Source organism: Phoxinus phoxinus (genome assembly GCF_949152265.1).
Source record: "Phoxinus phoxinus genome assembly, chromosome: 11".
NCBI classification, from domain to species: Eukaryota; Metazoa; Chordata; class Actinopteri; order Cypriniformes; family Leuciscidae; genus Phoxinus; species Phoxinus phoxinus.
In genome coordinates, this window is record NC_136886.1 from 6,450,273 (window position 1) to 6,469,329 (window position 19,057).

A 19,057-nucleotide genomic window follows, 5' to 3' on the forward strand; every position below is an offset into this window, starting at 1 on the left:
CGCCAAAAATGTTTTTGGTTTTTTTGCCTGCGCATGACACACAGTTTTCGCGTGCATATACGCACTGTAAACCCCTTGGGTAGGATTAGGGGTGCGGAGTGCCTGCCTATTACACGCCATAAAGTGCGTACCATATGCACGCAAAAACATGATTAAATGGCATGAGAAATAAAACTCTCTTGTGTCGCTGTCCTCTTGTCTTGGCAGTAAACATAACTTCATTGATCTCTTTTGAACGTTCAATAGGCTACACAAAAAGACTGAAACGGAATTATATATTTGGAGGGTCTGTTTCTCTCTCTCCATTTATTTACCAATCATCTTTCTTATAAATTCAGAATGACAGAAGAACATATCGTCGACATGAAATAACAGCAGCATTGAAACTGACACAGCTGCTAAACACAAACAGCAGGAAAAAACGATCAAAAATGATTTATCCTGTAGCTTATTTCTTCAGAATAATGAAATGAGTAACATATCTAAAACAACAGCATAACAATCGGATAGCTGATAACTAATCATTTGTGGAAGTACTGGTATATAGCCTACATGTATTTTATAATGGGTAATTTGTTTTTATTTGTTTATTTTTGTGTGTGTTTTCTAATGGACCCTGAGTCTGACAATAAAGTTGAACTGAGCTGAACTGAACTTATCACACATACACACAATTGAATACAAACTTGCGTGTGGGATTTGGGGCTTGTTACAGCATGAGACGGCGGGGTTTTTAAGACATTTATTACACTATTTGAGAAACGTAAGCATATTTACGGCCTTAAAATTATGAAAAGTGAATAAAAAAAATTAGGACAGGCGGGAACCCTGCAATTAACAGAAATCCGTCGTAGCGGCGGAGAACTTTAATCCCTGATACAGACAGCCTTTGCGGGCGGCCTAACCTTACTTGCCTTGCTGGTGTGAGGGGGTGGCTACTGGAGGACTTGTTGGGGAAAGGGCGGCCGAGCAGGACGGAGTTTCCTCCTCCTGGTCCAGCTCCTCTGAGCATTTTTTGCTGAATTGAAATGAAAATAAGCTGCTTTGTTTTGTTTTGCGTTTCATATTAGCTACTGTATGTGTCTGTCTCATTGAGCTTGCTTGAAAAGCTTTCGCGCTAAAGTCATTCATTTCATTGGATCGCTTGATGGTGACGATGCAGCCTGTGGGCAGGCTTAAGAGTCCACACGTGGGGTAGAAGCCGCTGATTGGCGCTTTCACTCAAAGCTTTCCTCTGGCTGCTTATTGGATGAACTGGGTCAAAATGGGTGGGCCCGGACCTAAAATGGGTGGGCCCAGGCCCACCCGGGCCCAATGGTAGCGCCGCGGCTGGTAGGGACACTGTATTTTCTGACGTGACTGAGACTTTTTAATAAAAATAAGCAATAAAACATCTCCAGAGCATATATCAAAATCTTCAGCAGAAAGGAAAATGTGTTCATTGTGTTGCCGCGCGCGCGGTGAGACAGTGAGGAGTGAGGATCACGTGACTCGGGCGTTCTGTACTGTAGCCTCGGCTTGTTTCTTTGAAAGAGGAAACGCTCCGCATTCACTCCTCATTGGCATCTCTGGGTGGACAGAGCTCAAACATAATTGGTTTATTTACACTGCAGTTCACTATCAAACCTGGGTATCCGTTCATTTTCTTCTCAAACATTACAATTTCGCTATTTTAGCACTATTTCGCACAACAGCCATTAACATCAACCAACCTTGCCTCGAAGACTTACACCTGTCCCAGCATCATCTGAGTGAGATTCCACATAACTGACGGTAAGCCACATCACTTTATGATGCTTTATGCATATTTTCTGCAATGATGTTAAAGTTGCATTTCTTATCCTAAACACCACGCTACAGCAGTTGAATTCATATGACCTGTGTATGTTATGTGAATGAACTGTTGTGCTGCATGTCATCAACCTGTCAGTTTAGACTCAATGTTTAAATGCTTCCCCAAATATTCCTTGAGTCTTTTTATCCGGAGCTTTATTTTGTCTTTCCTTTGAATTTAACTCGGACAATGGTTGTTGCTGGTATGTGAAGTAGAACATTGCAGGAGCTAATTTGACATTAAAAATGAACCATGCTGCTTTTTTTTGTGTAGAGATGAGAGGAATTCTGAGAAAAGCGCTCAGAGGAAACTTGCTGTTTTGAGCCTGCCATTGTGATTCAGTCAAGTGTGTTCAGCATCTCTGCTTTATTAGAATGGTTCAAGCTGTGATGATGCTTATCCCATTGTGTTAAAGGAATAGTATTGATTATTTTCTCACCCTCATGTTGTTCCAAAACGCTCTTGCTTTCGTGGACCACACAATTAGATGTTTTGCAAAATGTCTGAACTGCATTTAAAAAAATAATAATAACAGTGAGTTGTGCTGTCAAGGTCCAAAAAGGACACAAACATCTATAAAAGCCCCATAGTATGATTGTCAAAGTGATGTCAAACATCATTAGTTCTCACATTTCTCGTGACAGATCTTAATGCATTTGATTGTTTTGAATTGAACTCAAGCACAAATGAGTTTCGAGACCAATGAGGAAGAAGACTCTCAGCCAATATTCAAAATGTTATGCCTCTTTCTCGGACAAAGCAATGTGACTTCAGAAGGCTTGAAATATAGTGGATTATAGACTACTTTTCTGGTGCTTTTTGTATTTTTCTGGAGCCTGAAGAAAAAAGAAAAATTGGCATTGGAAGGAGAGATTTAGAAATCATTTTTGAGCCGTTAACCAATTCATATTCATTGCATTTTTAGGCATATTTAGTATTAAAGAGATAGTTCACCCCAAATTTTTGTTATACTCACCCTCATGTTGCAAACTTTATGAGTTTCTTTCTTCTGTTGAACACAAAGTAATATCTGTTGAAGAATGTTGGTAGCTATTGACTTCCATAGTATGTTTTCCCTACTATGGAAGTCAATGCTACCGTCAACTGTTTACCAACAATTTTTTAAATGTCTTCTTTCGTCTTCAACAGAAAGAAACTAACCCTAAATACAGGTTTGAAACAACATAAGGGTAAGTAAGTGCTGACACATTTTTAGTTTTTGGGTGAACTATCCACTTAACTGTTTTTAACATCCTTAATACCTGTTCACATATTTAAAAAATCCAATCTAAACGTATGTCAGTGAGCTGTTCTAAGAACTGTCCCTTGCTTTTCTCTAACCGTCTTGAACATTTTATAATGTGTAACTAAGAGGTGACTGAATCTTACGTGAGCCTGCATATAGTGAGACATACGATTGGTGTTTGTCCAAATGCCCTGGTTCTTCCACCCCTTTATCGGTGGTGTTCACGCTCCCTTCATCTCCTCAGTGTCTCTTATCTGCTTCCACCATTCCTCTCTCTCTCTCTCTCTCGCTCTCTCACCTTCTCCATCTCTCTCTTGCTCAAACTCTTTCATCCTCTGTTCCTCCAGTCCTCCTTCCTGTTTCTTTCCTTGCACTCTTTCTCTAACACTCCGCCTGTGGCTAACATTATTCTGCGGTCTGTCCATTTAAAGTGGTGGACAGCTGTCGAGATGCCACGGAGGGCAAGAGTTCCTGCAGCTATTTGGTGATTGTTGGCTTTTTCCCCATCTCACAAGTCTAATGACCCCGCAGCACTTTCCACTACAGAAAAATAACACTATTAGATTAGTCAGAGCGAGTGGAGGAGTATTGACTGTTCAGTGTAGCTGCTGGCCAAGGCTAAAAGTTCAATGCTGTTGTTGGTTTTAGGCCAGGTTATTGACGAGAAGAAATGGGTGAAAGGGCAAAGATAGATGAGCTGAGCGATAATATGAGGAAAGGATAACGTGGCTTTTTAAACATGGAAGAGTTTCTGTGAGTGAAGCTGAATGCTGTCTACTCAAAATCAGCCTCATGCAATAAAAAATAGTGTCCATAAATGGGAATAAATTTGATCTTCTTTTTTTTTTTTTGCAATGTGATGTCAGTATGAATTCATCAGTCTATTTTGGTCAAAGGGAAATGATGAAATGTAAGCATACAAGGCATTGTACAAAATAAACTATGAAGACTTGATAAAAAGTTCCCAAGATGGATTTAATGTAAATCAAAGTTTGAAATTTGTTTTGGAAATAAAACATCTGCACTGAATTGAATATGCTTTCTAAAAATCGCTAATAGTTTGGGACAAGGACACGGAAAGGATGTGTTGAAGGCTTCAGGCAGCAAGTATTTTTTTTAGCAAGGGCAATCAAGGCCAAGGATGTAGTGTACATTCTGTGGAGAGAGGGATTGGAAGAGCGAGAGTGAATGTTTCCTGCAAGCCCAAGACACAACAGTTATACATTTTGTGATCAGAACCACTTCTGTAAGACTGACGTTCTTTCCATTCTGTGTTGTTGCAAAATCCCACCTGCTGTACTTCTCACAGCACCATCTTTTTAGAGACTGAACCTTGATGCTGGACCTTGTGAAATGACTTTGTGGGATACATGGGATACATGTATTGCGGCAATAACAGATATAGATTTGCATTTCTTGAAGGAAATACCAAATTTTTGGGCAACTGAAGTTTTAAATGCTGCGTCATGCTACTTTACTGTGGTCTTGATGCTTAGCATGTCCTGATTTCCTCAGATAAGGATGATTATGGTATCCTAGATGGAAGACAAGACCCATCACGATTCAGGATGCAAATAAATGCAAGAAAGAAGACTTTGGCTTAGTCCGAAATCGTATATGCTCTAGGTACTTATTTTGATTTTGAATAAGTAGGCTGTATACATTGCGACTGCTAAAAACTACATTCTAAATAGTATGTAGTATGAATATAGTCTGGACTTACTACATTCGCCATGTTGTCATTATCATGTGACCTACTAGTGCCAGTTGTGTCGCTGCCATTCACTAATCCTCACCTGTGGGCTAATGGCATAGTAATCTGGGTACTTTTTGCCCACACTTTTTTTTATGATACTGTGAATTCAGACATACTTCTTTTGTCATAACTGTTTTTCGTCTACTATACAGTAGGGAAGTATGCGATTTTGGATGCTGCCAAATTGTAATTCATTATGCAAATGTTTCAGTGACACCATAAAAGATGAACATTTTTATTTCAGGATCCTGGCCTGCCTTGCCAGCAGGGATTGCTTTGAATTCCTCTCTGATTCCCAGTGCCTCGGGAAATTAATCAAAGGAGTTTAAAGTCTTGAGCCGATGTTGTAATATTTTGTTGAATCACCTTAGACAAGTCAATTTGTTGGCCTTCAGGATGCGGTTAAATGTAATTTATTAAACATAATAAATTAAACATAATACAACATTGCTTGGAATTTATTTTAATTGCTATAGAATTGGTTTAGATTGAGAATGAGATTGATTTAAGAGTGAGTTTTACCTTAAACGTGTGAACGTAAAGATCCTAAGAAAAGTAAGATGACCGTGTTCACACAGTCCTTCCCATTGTAACGCTATCAGCATATTAAATATAAAAACATGATATATGGAGTGATGCCTCAACCCAAAGATTTTCATCAAAGACTAAGTGAAAATCAATGTTTATTACTAGCACTAAATTGTTGACATGAAGCATATTGAGCCTTGCAGTCTTGACACTGTCTGAAGATGAGACGTGTGATCGTGTTCTTGACGAGAGCTGATGATGGACTGTCTGTCGACCTTCAAGAAATGAGGTGATGTGGGCGGTAAAAATGATAGATTGGATAAAGCAGAGGTTATAAAAGCAGTCCATTCATATCACTTGTGTAGACAGATAGTTGGATAGCACCATTGCAACTCAAGGTAACATGCAGGGGAAACTGTTTCTTGTCCATTAAAGATAATGTGCTTTTATAAGATTCCCACTGTCAGATGTCTTTGGAGCGTACAGATAGTAATCTCTAGCAAATGCCATTACATGTCATCCAGGAGGTTGACAATCCAGTCTGAAATCAGATTTCTCAAGACAATAGAAAACATGAATATGTAAAAACAAATGGACAGATTCAGTACAGATGTGTAGATGGATGAATGTCACAGTTTCACATTTGCATATATGCATTTGACCGACCAACAATGCTTTCAAGCCAAGGTATACACTTTTGCTAGTTTGTATGTTCATGCTGGTGGAATTCATCTGTGTGTGTGTGTGTGTGTGTGTGTGTGTGTGTGTGTGTGTGTGTGTGTGTGTGTGTGTGTGCGCGTGCGTACGTGAAAGAGACTTAAGGAGGGCGTTGAATATGTAATTGTCACTGGGACTAATCTACTGAGATATAACATGGTTATTTCTTTCCCCTCTCTCTCTTGATCTCCTCTGCTGCTCCTCTGGGGTAAAGAGACAGGCTCAGTAAACCAGTCTATTAGTCATTGTGCTGGGGTCAGTAGGGACACCTCAAGCACAATGTGAGTAATGATTTCTCAGTGTGAAAGATTTAAACAGAGGTCCTCAGGGGACCACACCGGGCTCCTGCAGACATCTAAGGGCACTGACTGGGCTAAAACTACTGAGCTGCTCAGAGGAGACCCGGGTCAGGCCAAAGACCCATGTCACACTTATGTGTTGCTTTTGATTTAAAATTCTGTCTCTCAGTTTCCGTCTCTCTCTCACGGTGTAGTTTGTATCTTTTCTGGCTTTCATTCTCTACCTTACTATTTTATATAATAATAATATAATGGGTTTGAATTAAAATTGATGTTGACTTTGGCTAAAAATCTGTATTATTGTACAGTGAAATTAAGCAGTTATGAAGAAACTACAGTAATATTGCTTACTGGTCTTCTGATCCCTGCACTGCGTGAAGCTACGTTTCATGTCTCACAACGTGTGCTGAATGTCAGTAGCAGCTGTGTCTGTGGACGACTCCATGTTGCTACTGTTTGTGGAAAGATTTTGAAGACAGATGCTTTGCATGTGGGGTGTGCATTCACATTAGATCGTGTAGAGAGAAACTGCTGCCACAATACTTTTATTTTAGTCAATCTTAAATTAAAACTAACTTAAAAATTACACCAAAATTAATTGTAAATAAATTATTTATTTTTAAATGATGATGATGATTATTATTTTTATTGTGTAAGCTCTTTGCAATTAGAGGCATGAAATGTAAGTGCATACTGTAAAACCAGAGCAGTTTTTTTCCGAACAGTTTCACCCCTTCCACCTCATTCTCATCGGCCATTGTTTGGACAAACGAACAGTACCGCCCCAAAATTATGCCATTGGTTGAGCCAGAAGTTGACTTGGGCACTGATGCTTGGTTTCACAGATGAGGCTTAAAACTAGTCCCAGACTAAAAGTTTAAACTGTCTTAACAGAAATTAACTTGCGCTGACATATCTTATAATACTGTATGTCAATGCCATTGTTTTTTCTCAAGATGCACACCAGTAATGTTTTTTTCTGAGGCATGTAAAAAATACTAAATAATAAAAAAATACTGTCCTTATTGAAGTTGAACTAAGGCCTAATCCTGGTTTTATCTAATCCCTGTCTGTCAAACTGGGCCTCAATGTCTTGAAAGTATGACAGAGCCAACATTTTTGGCACATTCTGTATAGTCGACCTAAAAATTTGTATTTTTCTACAAATTGGATATTTTGACATTGAGGAAATGTGGAGCACTTTCAATTATGCTTTTTGTTGTGTCCTGATTTTGTCTATTAGGACATCTTTTTAAATGTCTATGATTTTGTCTCCAGTTATTTTAATGGCTTAACTGCAAACTCTAGTTCTGGTGTGTGTGTGTGTCTCTGTGTGTGTCTGTGTGTGTGTCTGTGTGTGTGTGTGTCTGTGTGTGTTTCTGTGTGTGTGCCTGTGTCTCTGTGTGTGTTTGGCTGTGCTTATTTCACTGTCTGTTGGTCCAGAGCCAACAAATGCATGCAAATGAGATAGGAGAAGCATTGGTTGTAGGGTATGATTTGAATTTTTTTTCTGTGATTGAATTCTTAAGAAACTGTAGCTTGCTGACAGTTTGCAGTGATTCGCATTTGAAAAACATAATGCTTGATATATTCATGCTCTTGTGAACATTTGTAAAACAAAAGAGAAAACCTTTTAACGAGTCTTCTGCAAACCACATTTTTAGGCGTAGAATTGAAAGAGCTGAAGCAGCGCCTCTAAAAGAATGATTATCCTGAAATTGCTTTTCCTGTGTAATGCCGGGTACAAATTCCTTTTTAAATTTTACATTAAAGTTTAATTACATGAATACATTTTTAAATATTCTGAAGTAACACAAGCCAATATTTTCAAATAATACATTTAAAGAGAAAGGTTTAAGACGTGTGTGTGTGTCAAAATCCCTGACTATTTTCGGAATAGCATACTATTTTATTAACAATAACATACTTCTCTACTCTCTATTTCTGCGGTATGCATATTTTATATTCAAAATGTATATGAAATGTTCTTATTTAATCAGACTCAAAAGAGAGTTAGACATTTTTGACAAAAAAATAATAATTCTTTCTGAGATGATAACAGCACAACACTCTCTAAATGAGTTGTTTTGTGATTGCGTTGCATGTAGCATGTGCAGTCTAGTATAGTATAGCATTATGTTGTTTTACTGTTTGTTACTACTGTGCAGTATACTGTGCAGTATGAGTTCCCTTTTGTTTCCTTTCACATTTCCGTCTATTAGCATTTGGCTTTAAGGTAGCAGGGAATCGTACATATTCAAAACTGCAAAATTGAGTCCAGTTGAGAACATCTTCCTGACTGTGAGCCATTGAGGACAGTTTGCGTGTCCATGCTGAAAGGGCAAAATAAGCTACATTTAAAACAGCTCTAGAGGCCTTTTTAGAAGGCACAAGAGATGTTTAAAAATAGGCAACATTTTAAATGTCAGTGCAGTGTAGGTCACTGACATTGACTGAGCTTTTATCGATTCGATGTATAGGCTACAGGTGATATTCACTTTAAATTTTGTGACAAACACATACTGGAAATGTAGAAGCACTGTTGCTATTGCAGTCTAATAGAGTAAGTGCTGCACGATTCTGGATAAATCGAGAATCAAATTTTTTTTTTTTTCAAACTGAGAACACGATTCTCCCACAATTCCGCAAAGAGAAACTAAACAAAATAACATGTACTCTAACTTACTAAAGGTTTTGACTTTAGTATTTTAAATTTAATTAATCAATGACTCATTATAAATACTTCAGTTGTTTTATTACTGGATGAATCAGTGGTTTTTTAACAAATCTTTTAAATAAATAATTCAATGACAAATACATTTTTTAAATGTGGCGTAACGTTTGTAATCGATACAATCATTATTTGAATCACTATTTTGATCGCTATACTATAGTCATCCCAGTTCTTCTATGATAATATGAATATTTGAGAGATAAAACGAATACTGTGCAGCTGAAAATACTGTTTGGGAAGCTGTTTCATATACATGAGAACTGCTCTCTCTGGGTCAGTGATGCAAGGAGATCAGTCAGGCAAAGGAATGTAGATAGAAATACATTTTATTTCTTAATTGCAGATGGTAAAAACAATGAATGAGTCAAATATTTTGGAATAATCAGAATTCAGATTTTAATAAGGAAAAATAAACGTTACAGTTAATAATCTCTTCTTATATCTCTTGAGTAAGATATTCTTGCCTAAGAAGAATAAAGTGGACGAGAGCTCTCTTGCACTGAGCGAGAGTGCAAGAAAGAGAGAGGCTTTTGAGTCTGAAAAAAGGGAAATAGCACACTTATTAGTTTGAACAGATAAGCAAGGGCAAGTTCCTTTTTAGGATGGATGAGTAAGGCCAATAACACCCCTTGGTGCTACAGCTATAAATTAGATTGCAGACTGGTGGTTTTGACACCTCTGGGGCAAAAATACAAACATCTTTTTTATCATATTGACAACACGTGATGGAAAATTCCGGTTATACCTCAATTCAAAGAAACAAAGTGTATATGCAGATTAGTACAGTATCTAAATCGAGATGGGGTTTTTTGGCCACAGTGGACGGGGCACTAAAGTATGTGTACTTTAAAACTTACAGAAAAACAGTTCCAGCAGTTATTGGAAACTTACATCTTCAGAACAAAATATAGATGTCATTGATGTATGTGTGTGTATATATATATATATATATATATATGCACACAAGAAAATATGTTTGATTATATGATTAACCATAAACAGGAGGAATATTATTCTTCCTTTTTCTATAACACCAAGCGCCAACGTGGGTGTTTGAATCGGGATTGTGATATTTTAACGATTAATCATGCAGCTCTATTAGTCAGTCAATCTGTTTGATGGCAATGCAGGCCATACTTTCTGTGCTAGTTCTCGAAGCTCAATCTTCTGTGAACGATAGGTCAGTAATAGACGTAAAATGACATTAAAATATGACATTACAAAAAAATGGTTTTGTAAGTCAATATATTGTTTTTCTTCATTTATTGTGTGAATTAATAAGTGGATCATGTAACTTTATTTGATTTATATGCTTTAATTGGTTGAAAGTCGTGAATATTATATATGCAGGCCTACATGGTGGTATAAATCACTTTGCAGTATCTGTCCTTGCTGTGTGTGTTTGTGTGTGCCAGTGGTCTAGACAGTCCTGCTAAATATGCTTCAGGCGTGCTGAGACATGCTGTGGGCATGAGGTAAGACAGCCGTGACGTGGCGGGTGAGAGATGTGCTCACCCGGATACACAGACACATACAGGCCTTTAGGTCATTATGAGTCATGGTCAAAGCAAACTCATTCACCTTCTACATGTCAATCACAGAACTTTCATCTCTAACTCGCCTTTAAAAATGCACATGTGCCACTTCAGCATACAATACCAATGGTCCTTGGACTGTCAGATTGGCATTACGATCATTACTACTGCCAGTGTTGAAACTGGCATTATAAAACTGCAATAATATTGTATAAAGCTGTAATATTGTCACTTTATACAATACATGCAGAGTTATTATAGCCACTACATCTAAGCATTTTCATGCAAGATGGTGTAATGTTAATAAAATAGCCTTTGATGGATTTTATAAATATGATTCAATATGCATTTGATTGCAGGAATGGTCTGAGCTGTCAAGAGGTATTGGATTAGTAAATCGCTCTCCATCAGACGCTCCTGGAACACTTCAGATTACGGTTCTTGTTTTAACGCAGCTCTGTTTTTTGCAGCTCTGAGTCACTTCTAATTTTGTTCAACAGCTTTTTTTTTGCATTATTCATTTTTGGTGTTGTATTAGAGATGGCAGATTTCCATAAATAACTTCCACTACTTCAATTAGATTAACCTCAGTGTACCAGAGGCAGCGGTTTTTAGCTTAGTTTCAAAATTGTGAGACCAGAATGCACAGTACCAATTCTTAAAGGGGTGATGAACTGAGAAATCAAAATTACCTTGAGCTTTTGACATATAAGAGGTCATCATACTATAAGAATATCCTGTAAGTTTCAGAACTGAAAACTTCCTTGTTAGTCCAATAAAAGCTTTTATTGACACCAGGCACAGCGAACGACAGGTTTTTCAAAGTGGGTATCTATGACGTCAAAGGGTATCAAACACCGCTTCCGCAGAAGAAGATCGACAGCTACTTCAACACTGCCTGTTTAGCCCCGCCCACCGATTCGCGCATTACACGAAACTCATTATAATATGCAAAACTGTTATCCAATCATAGCAGTGGGCGTTTACTTCCAAGTCTTCAATACGGCACGCCCATAAAAACCGAGCGGTTCAGGTGCTAGGCTCAAAACCAGGGTAGAAAATAGTCTATTACTTATTCATTTTGATGTTTTTGAATGTCATAAGTTGACCTCAGACAATATAAATTTTTTTTTAAAGCCAGTTCATGACCCTTTTAAATGGACTGTTCATCCAAAAAGAACATTTTGGTATCATCTACTTACCCTCATTTATCTTCAAACATGTTTGATTAGATTTTTTTCAAATCAAATCAATTAGGTGCATAATTAAGTTTGTGCTAAATGTGGAAGCTATTAGCACACTTACTGCATGACATGTAGGCGCCGGTGTGATCACTTGCATTTAACTTAAAATACTCCGTCATTTTTGGTCTTACATCAAGAGTAGCCGAATACATCTAACTATAATAAACTAACTGTAATAAAGTGTGCCCTTATCACTTTCATCACTGCCGTAACCAATATCACAAACAGTACTGATCCATCCTTAAGTAACAACTTTTTAGCAAAGCCTGTGTTTTGTATTGTCCCTTTCACAACAACACATCTCGCTCAGGCCGGGGTCTATGCTAATACAGCAGAGTCCATCAGCAGTCGTGGGCAGGCGTCACTCTCTACAGAATCAGAATCTGCCAATGGCTTGTTCTGAGACAGTGCTTATGATTTATGGGTATATAAAAAAAAAAAGAAGTGGGTGGGTTTTTAACATTTATAGGGGGGTTGTGTGCACACACTGCCGACACACATTTAGGTTCAAACACCATGTTAAAGTGAATTTCCCTTTAAATGGAATCTATACATCAGTTTGTACTTGAATCCTATTACTAAATACACGATGACATTTGACAGAGTAATCTAGACTACTGCAAGACTTAGCCGTGAGTGCCTGTGTGCACAGTCCTGTTCCATTGAGTTAGTTCTGATTAGATCATTAATACTGATCTAGTTGATATGAGGAAGGCTGCATGTCTGTTCTCCGCTTCCACCCTCACAATTCCCTGAGAGCACAGCCTCGATTTGAAAGACTTGTCACTGACAGATTCTCAATCGCCTCTCACTGTCCGATGGAATGATAAATGATGAAAGGAAAGGGGTAAACGAACAGAAGAGATTAGATTCTCTTATCATGTCTACTTTCCCTGACAGAGTGCTTCAGTCCAGGGTGGATGTGAGGATGACGGGAAGAAAGGTTTCAGAGGAGGCAGGCTGATGGAAAAGGATGCTCTGGGAAAAGAAGAATGCACGTGTCAACCTCGGGTGTTTTCGTGAGGACGGGTTGCGTAATCTTAAACTGTCTCTTGTAAAGAGTGCATGTGCTCCCACACAAGGTTTTGAAAAGTGTATTTTTGAATTTAAACTAGATTTGGTGAAAATCTGAGTGGTGCTTGTGTGGTTGCCAGATAGATAAAGGGTGTTGTGGGTGGTTAGCAGGATGTTGCTATGCAGTTTCTAAGGTGTTCTGAGTGTGTTTTAGCACATTGCTGTGCGATTGCTTGGGTTTTCTGGGTGTCTGCAATACGTTTACTGGCACTAGTCAAAAGAGTCCTCCATAAAGTCCCCAAGTATTTTGGCTTTTAGTATGAATATGTTAGCCTTAAGGTTATCTATAAGCTAGTGTGCTCCAAAACAATAACAACATTCGCATTTATAAGATATGAGCATTCAAAACATAGTCTTCACTTTCATCAATATGGATCAGCGATTTTGATGACATCACTCTGCACTTCAGATTTTCCTTCCAATCAAATGCTCTATAGAATCTAAAGTGTCTTGCCTACACAATCACTATTTTCTATATTGTGAATGGCACATAGTGCACTATATAGTGGATAGGGAACAATTCAGACAGTGTAAATATGCTTTCCATTAAGACGGATGAAGTCTGGTTTTGCGTTAGTGTCACGCACACAGTCTGCTCCGGTCCAGACTGCACAGAGCGGATTATTATATGCGAATCGGCACAGACCACAAAACATATCGGATCCATTTGAATTCTACACAGAATGGTATTTAAAGCGACATGGCCGATAAACCCGCACTGACGAGTACAATAGGATAAGTCCGGTGCCATGCACCAACACAAATGACACACTTTTCAAACTACACACCCTCAGCATAATTATGATCACTGTATTGCTTTAGTAACAGTTTCATATTAAATTCAAAGGGGGAATCTATTAGACTGTTGCTGTCATAAGCTGTCAAAAACGTGCATCCATCTATTGTAAACGAACTCCAAACGGCTCTTGTGTGTTAATAAAGTATGTTCGTTTGGCTTGAAGCTTGTTATTTTACTTTTAAAAATAACAAGTTTTAAATATTAATATTTTTCTTAAAGCCATTTGGAGTTTTTGAGCTTCAATCTGTTGGTTGCAATCCTTTGCATTATAAAACTTGGAAGAGCCAGGATATTTTTTAATATAACTCCGATTGTATTCGTCTGAAAGAAGAAAGTCATATACACATAGGATGGCTTGAGGGTGAGTAAATCATGGGCTAATTTTCATTTGAAAGTAAACTACTCCTTTAAGTGCTTTTTCATGACTAACAGCACTATAGCATATTCATTAGGACACGGTACGATTACAAACCATGCCAATTTTCGGTTCAGTAACTGTACTAAGGACTGGAGAGTCGTGCTGGTGAAACCACATTAGTGATGTGGAAACTTAAAACTGGTCACTTGTCATGTGCTCAAGTAACACTGATTTTGCTAGGCTGCGTAGCTAATATTTGGTTGATGTTAATAAATATCATCCATAGCTGGTTAACAGATAGCACTAATCTTGAGTCTTTAGGCACATTAAAAACACCACATAGATGTACTGTATAAACAACTTTAAAAACTATATTTTCACACATTTTTTAAAGTGTGAGACTTCTAGGTCAGGTTCTAAAAACCTCAATAGGGCTTAGGAACAAACACATACAGTAAACATGCCATGCACTCACAGATTATGCCCTCACAAACAGACAAACACTCGCACACAAGAGTGTCTGGTGAAGTGAAATGTCAAGGAGATAAGTAAATCTGTTTAGTTGTCCCCCAGAGAGTAGAACCTAAAGCAGAGCAATTATCTTAATTGTGTTCCAGTGGTGTTTATTCCCATCATGCTCTGTTGCTGAATACCTCTTGTTCCCTGTATCTCAACATTTCCTTCTGTTTGTTAATCTGTTCACATGTCATTCTGTCATGTTGTATTTTTAATCTTTCACAATAACTTGTCATTTCCTTACTATTATTTGCCTTTTACACTTAATTTCTTGCTCTTGTGTCTTTGTTTAGAGACTCTTTCTTTAAAGCTGCAGTCCTTAACTTTTGGCGCTCTGGCGGTTAATAAACAGAACTGCATGCGTCTTGCGAAAGAACATTGTAGCCGGAGCTACTTCTCTCTGTTTATGTCTATGACGAGTCACGCAGGTATGGGCCACTCCGCAGCAGTCTGACCCTAACCAGTCTAAAATATTCTGAATATAAACTCATTCAGTATAAGACAAATACACGGTTTGGAAAATGGATTCATGATGTACTCGCTCATTTTATAATTTTTGTCCCTGAGTTCAATATGCGCCACCCCCTTTTTCCTGAGCATGTTAATTGGCCAAGACTTTCCGTCCCTGGAACGAAGGTTTTTTTTGTACCCTCTATGGAACATTAATGTTTTTTGTCACATCTATGAACTACACCACTTGTGGTTTTTCAGAGATGGTAACAGATGTGCTACAATTGTGTGGCCTACATGTGTTCAAAACTTTTAACCTCTGTTGCCCCAGTGCTATGTGCAAAATAAAGGTTAACGTACTGCCCTGCTTTAGGGGAATTATATGTAGGCATAGGGAGCACAACATGATGAATTCATTAAGCATTGTCATTAGTTTTAGGTTGCTGCTGAGCTATATGAATAATTTATTTGCTGTAAGCTCTCCTCTGTCATTGTGTTGACTTAATACAATATTCCTGATTGGTTTAATTCTGCCATTATATTTGAATTGTCCATGGGTTGCTGTTCTTCTAATCTCACCAAAAGCGTACAATGTAATAAAAGGATTTTGTAATCACTGTGATGTTTGCAGCTCAGCTTGGTGTTATTGTGAGAACAAATGAACTTATTTTGCTCGCCGTTCTTATTGTTTGAGCCCTTTTCTCTGACGGCATGACCCCAATTAGCTTCCAGACGTCTCAGATGTGAAACATCAATTCCAGCAGATGCTGTTGTTGTTGTCACTTCGAGATGGAAGGCTAATACGCCATACAAACATGCTTAGAATCAGGAATACTTCCTGAACAAATACCAACAGTGACAGGAAACATTGCAGACCGACTGCAAATAGGAAGGAAAAATCTTTAACATCTCAATTGTCTCTTCAAGATTAAATGGGGTGCAAATGAGACGTTGCATGTTGCTCAGAGTTTTCCACTGAGGAAGACGACTGTATTGAAATCTCAAACATGTCTCCTAGAAAGCTTTAAAAGTCAGAGATTTTGATTTGCACTCTGACATCTCTCTTTTCTCTCTATTTTTATTTCTTTGTGAGATGGGGATATAACTAAGTATACTTTATATTGAAATTGTAACTGAGTAGTAGTTCACCCAAAATATTATTTTGATCATTTACTTGTCATAATGTCTTGCTTGTTTTCTTTTTTCAAATGGGATGCAAAAGCATAAATAGATAATAAAAGCACTCATGCTCATAAGAGGAATAGCGAAGTTCGATTCATGAACAAATCATTTTATTTCAGTCAGATCTTTTCACTTAATAGTTGATCTGCTTCACAAAACTGAATGAATCGTTCTCTCAGTAATTATTTCGAAGCTGTTAAGAGATCGCTACAGTGGATCAGTGAATAATCTTACCTTCCATTTTAGTCTGTTTTTGACACAAAGCTATTGTATGCTATTGTAGACTTGGGAAATAGTGCATGGCTCATATGGAGCATTTTAATGACACTTTTATTGTGCTTTTGTGTCAGTCTCCATTCAGTGTAATCGCATGGAAAAGTGCAAATTTCTCCTTTTGTGTTCCACAAAAGCAAGAAAGTCATACAGGTTTGAAATGACATGAGCGTGAGTAAATGATGACAGAATATAATCTTTTGGGGGGTGAACTTTTCTTGTGGGAAACTATGAAAGTAAATAAAAACCTCGTCTGGGTGAAGCTGACTAGCTAAAACATTAGTCTGATCCAGAAGCATCTTTTTGTAAATATGTCTAGTTGTGAATGCAGTCTTTGGAGAAGTTAAGTTTAAAGACTAGAGTCAATGACCTGAAAGTTGACTACAAGAAACTGGAGGAGACCACAAGTGCTATTAGCTTTCTAGACCCATCTGCTTTAACTAAAGCACTGTCTTTGGAGGGCTTTCATTACAGGAAGACACACACACACACACACACACACACACACACACACACACACACACACACACACACACACACACACACACACACACACACACACACACACACACACACACACACACACACACACACACACACACACACACACACACACACACACACACACACACACCTACATCCAGGAAGTAGTGTAATTGAATCATTGATCAATTTAATGGAGGCTCTGGACAGCCAACAGTGTCTTACTGCACTCTCTTGTAGAGCGCAGTGAGAATTGAGTAGTCAAATAGAGACACTCTTGTGAAGGAGTATGTATACATACAGCACTGTTTTTAACTTTGATAATAATATGAATTGTTTTTGGGCAGCAAGCATAATCAACAGCATATTAGAATGATTTCTGAAGGATCATGTGACACTGAAGACTGAGTAATGATGCTGAAAATTCAGCTTTGCATCATAGGAATAAATTACATTTTTAAAATATATTAATATGGAAAACAGTTGTTTTAAATTGTGATGTTGTTTCACAATAATACAGTTTTTGCTGTATTTTTGATCAAATAAATGCAGCCTTTCAAAAATATAAAAAATCTTGTAACACTTTATTTTAAGGTGATGTAGTTACACGTTATATGTACTTACAGGTAAAACTCGAAAAATGTGAATATCGTGCAAAAGTTAATTTATTTCAGTAATTCAACTTAAAAGGTGAAACTAATATATTATATAGACTCATTACATGCTAAGTGAAATATTTCAAGCCTTTATTTGTTATAAATTTGATGATTATGGATTACAGAAAACCTTTTCACAATATTCTAATTTTGAATTTGGGGTTTTCATAAGCCATAATCATCAAAATTATAACAAATAAAGGCTTGAATATCTCACTTTGCATCTAATGAGTCTATATAATATATCAGTTTCACCTTTTAAGTTGAATTACTGAAATAAATTAACTTTTGCACGATATTCAAATTTTTCGAGTTTAACCTGTATAGTAATAACAGTAAATTATGAATAATTAAAATAACTAACCCTAACGGTATCTCTATAGTTAGTACATGTAGTTAATTCATATTACAATGTCGTCACCTTAAAATAAAGTGAAACCAAGAATCTTACAGACCCCAAACTCTTGAACAGTTGGATAGAAGAATGGATGGATAGATATTTCATATCTTCTGTGTTTTTCCCTCCCTGTCGGTTACCCACACCCCACAGACACTCGGATCATAAGCGATATTCCATTAGACACTAATTAGGCATGTGAACAGTGCTCACACAACAACAGCACCTATTAATAGAGATGGCGGCCCTTTCACAGAAAACAAATTACAGTCATCATTATCTTAATTGCCTTGTGATGATTCAGTAAAAAATGCTGCAAATTCAGTTTAGACATTTATAAACGCAACCAATTTGCAGTTCAAACCTGTTGTTCGCCATGATGTTTTAACAGAAGCAGAGGGGAAGTCATTAATTGTAATATCGCACATTACTGAACACGGAATGTGGTTCATTATCCAATTTCACATCACAAAGTTCCATTTTCAACCCGTGGGAATATAATGGTGTCCTACTAATGCATGGTCTTCTGGCAATTAAACAAACAAATATGCATATTGCCGTCTAATGGAGTTACTGTGGTAACCATTTTCAGAATGAACCATCAGTGCATGCACGGTATCAATCAATTTCAATAATGATTAGTTTTTCAAGCAAATATCCGAGTTTCTTCGACTCCGTGAACCGTTATGAATATGCAACAGTCTACATGCTCCCATTGCCTCCACAGTAGACCAGCCTACTAATTTACCACGGTACTGCTTAATGCTTAATTGATATTCATGAGGTCTGTTCACGTTGCTTACCATTTTACTGAGGCTGCCTGGAGATATTATTCCAGACAAACAGCCTGATGCGTTCTTGGGCTAAGCCCCATCACAATGTAATTAATCCCTGTGGGTCTGAGAATGAGTTTTAACGTCAACTGATATACTGTGGAGAAAACTCTATTGAGTTGTAGCAAGAAAGAAGGTTAGAA

At 37.6% G+C, this 19,057-nt stretch overlaps 1 protein-coding gene across 2 annotated transcripts in view; it reads left to right on the forward strand.

The window, feature by feature from the left end:
- The first annotated feature begins 1,308 nt into the window (after window positions 1-1,308).
- Window positions 1,309-19,057, forward strand: part of rap1gapb (RAP1 GTPase activating protein b) — an 82,578-nt gene continuing 64,829 nt past the window's right edge. For both annotated transcript variants that reach the window (XM_079628237.1, XM_079628238.1), the window contains exon 1: window positions 1,309-1,773. The gene's annotated coding sequence lies outside the window, so the exon portion shown is untranslated. The remainder of the gene's footprint in view (window positions 1,774-19,057) is intronic.